This window comes from Ostrea edulis, chromosome 8 (genome assembly GCF_947568905.1).
Source record: "Ostrea edulis chromosome 8, xbOstEdul1.1, whole genome shotgun sequence".
NCBI classification, from domain to species: Eukaryota; Metazoa; Mollusca; class Bivalvia; order Ostreida; family Ostreidae; genus Ostrea; species Ostrea edulis.
In genome coordinates this window covers 8,643,094-8,646,559 of record NC_079171.1, presented here as the reverse complement: position 1 = coordinate 8,646,559, position 3,466 = coordinate 8,643,094, and the positions used below count along the sequence as shown (strand labels likewise).

Sequence of the window (3,466 nt, the reverse complement as noted above, 5' to 3'; positions counted from 1 at the left end):
GGATAACTCCGTTTACCCGATCAGGATATAGGGCTCACGGCGGGTGTGACCGGTCGATAAGCGATGCTTAATCCTCCTAGGCACCAGATCCCACCTCTGGTGTGTCCAGGGGCCATGCTTGCCAATCTATCTTTTTTGTATTGCTTGTGGGAGTTATGAGAATGATCAATTTTTTTTAGTCATCTTCACCTTTCATACAGTAAATAGAAATCATTACCCTTAGTATATATTTTACATATTGTTGATTGTTTTAGAATAACGAATACATAATCCGTATTTTATATCATTTTTATTTACTGAGACTGACAACTGCCGATTATGTACAGTGACAATTTATTCGCTTCTTCTGACAAGCCACCGAATCAACCAAAACAAAACAAAATAGTAGAGTTTCCTACATACTTGATGTATAGAAATACAAATACATGTAAATGAAATATTGTATGTGGCGAAAACATTGTAAGATATTTATAACCTCATTTTAGCTTTAAGGTTATACATATTGATTCACTATCAATGGATTCAGTCTTAAGTCTGACGACGTACTGGAATCAAAAATAGAGCCCAAGACCTCCCTTGAGTGAAACCATTCAGCAAGACCAGTGGGTTGACACAGACGATTTTTGTTAAGTTAAAATTCAGCGAGTCATCGAACGAAATCATATTTTATATTTGATTTTCAATTAGAATTGCATTGATAAAATTGTCCAACGACTTGTATTTTGGCATATTTTATCTCATGGAATATTTTAAAACAAATCACAAAAATCTACAGTTTATACACTTTCATGATTGTGTAATAGCTGCACACACAACAAACACTCCTCTCTTCCATTAGTTGAATGAAGGCAATACTTCCAATGTATGTATAAGATAACTTGTGTGAACACTAAAGTTGATTTTTCTTATTTTATTAAGGCAAAGTTACAAAATCCTACAGTTTATACACTTTCATTATTTGGTAATTGTTACACACACAACACATACGCCTGTCCTGCATTAGTTTAATAAACACTGGTTTTGGAATATCCTCGATAATCCTAAGGAGTGTACCAGCACCAGACAACACATGGATATTGTTACTTTGTTTAGCGGCAACAAAGATATTACCGACAGAGTCTACATCAAGTCCATAGGGTTGTTTCATTTTTAGATGTTTATACTGCCAGATGGTGTCTCCCTGATCCGTGATTGCGGTCACTGTATTAAGGTCAAAGTGACTGTACACAAGATGTCCATCCTTTGTTGTACTTATGTTAATAGTACGGCCTTCAATTTTATATTCTTTCAGTTTTTTACCAGACATATCAAATTTTATAATCTTATCTACACATCCCACATAACACGCTCCATTGTGTTTTGTTATTCCATACACTGTTTCGTTTATATTGATACTTCGCAGTTTCTGTAAATCAGACGCAGAATAAACTTCAATAGATTTCGTTCCATTACACGTCACCAGTAGTTCTTCTCCGGCTTGTATTGCTTCAAAAGGGTTAGATAATCCATCAATGACTTCTGTGGATTTCCAGTCTCTGTCATAAATAAAACAACAGTCACTACTTCTGTAGTCTGCAACTACAAAGTTACCATTTGACAGAAAATTCCCAGTGCACACATTCGGATTTCCTCCAGCAATGCTGAATTCATTAACTAAAGATAACGCAATGTCATGTACATCGTACGTGATGTGACGATCAGACTCAGCATATTCAATATCTCCAAAAGATTCCATATTTCTCACTTCTTTCAAAACATGTGACTTCATTTCAGATATCGTTATCTGTTTCTTTGTGAATTTAAACTGTTGAAGCTGTAAGAGTCTCTCTTTCACTCTGTAATATATCATAACCATTTCAGCGTCATTCTCCGTCTCTTTAGCTCTTCCAATATCCCGACAGCAGTGATTTGTACACTGTATACCATCAGTAAGTGTATTTGTACAATCACATAACTTCCCTCTTCCTTTCTTCAGGGCACCCGCTACTTCCTCTAAATGTTTGTTCTTCAGTATTTCTAGGTGATCAACAAGTTCTTTGAATTCCCTTTCTGTTTTCTCTATGATTTCGTCCACTGAATTCTCTATTTCTGCTACATTTATCTCTTGTTCGCTCTTTGCTTATGTCAGTTTCTTTTCCAGGTTCTTCACATCGCCCATAAGTACATCCAGTTGTCCATTTTGTTTTATATGTTTTGCCATATCTTCCATAGTATCAACACTTTCACATTTCCTGTGCTTCGTTCCTATACACACTGAACAACATGACTGCTCATGATCATTACAGAAGAATGTTATAGTTTCTTTTTTATGTTCTAGACAGCTATGGATATTTCTTGATTCAGGAAATATGTCCCCGGATTTCATCTTGTTCAGTAGACACATAGTATGGTCTTTTGAGGGCAAATGTTTTCTATGATGTTTGGTACATACTACGCATAAATATTCAGCGCAAGAAAAGCAGAACCCGGTAGCATTTTCATTTTCGTTCTCTCGTAAGCAAGGATCGCACAGTTTCTTATCACGCTTATGAACGATTGTCTCTAAAACTTCATTTAAAGGGAAAATCCCCACCCACTCTTCTGGCTTATCGAAGGCTCCAGGACTGGGAATGTACTCGCGGCATAATGGACAATTAAATCCCAAACGAGACTCCGTAGATTTACACACATTAACAATGTAGGAAGATAAACACCCGTGACAGAAGGAATGTGTACACGGTAAAAACCTTGGCGACTTGAACATTTCAAAACATATAGAACACAATGTAACATCCTCCATTGAAGAGCTGTCTAGTGATGTTGCCATCTTTATCAATTACAAATCAACTTTCGGTTTCATTTCAAATTCGGCGAACCCGTTGTAACATCGGCGTTTTAATTTTTCCGAAATAAGGGAACACACCGTGATGTCTGTAGATGAAGTGTCGATTGCCAACAAGCACACAAGGCTTAAATTTCACTGTTCTCATTGTAGATCTTTAGTCTAAAACATCAAATATTCGCAGCCAACCTCTGCGTGTAAAAACAGGACAAGATTGTGACGTAGTTTCTAGGGATATGGAAACCTATGCGATATAAAAGTAAGCCTAATTTGATTTTGTTAAGGTTTTAAATTGTATCAAATATTAAGACTAGAATAACAATAATGACACGTGGTTGACACTAAATGTATCGATATTAAAAGATTAGAAACACTGAATCTAAAAGTACACGCTGTTTTCAAATCAAGGAGCTTCCTAATAATTTGTTAAAGATATATACTCCTCTCTGAAAAAATATTGAGAAACATCAGAGAGCTACAGATTAAACCCTTCGAATTACCACGGGTAAAAAAAATGCGTATGGTTGATGCTTCATATCGCAGGGTGTTTTTTTTTTTGCTCTGCTCTCATAAATTTGATATAAAAATCTTAACATTTTAACCTGCTATACTTGAGTCGAAACATATCTTAAAATATTCAATAAA

The 3,466-nt window shown here is 35.7% G+C and overlaps 1 pseudogene; it reads right to left on the bottom strand.

Moving 5' to 3' along the window:
- Nucleotides 1–272: 272 nt before the first annotated feature.
- LOC130049894 (tripartite motif-containing protein 45-like) lies at nt 273–3,074 on the bottom strand (annotated as a pseudogene).
- Nucleotides 3,075–3,466: the final 392 nt, after the last annotated feature.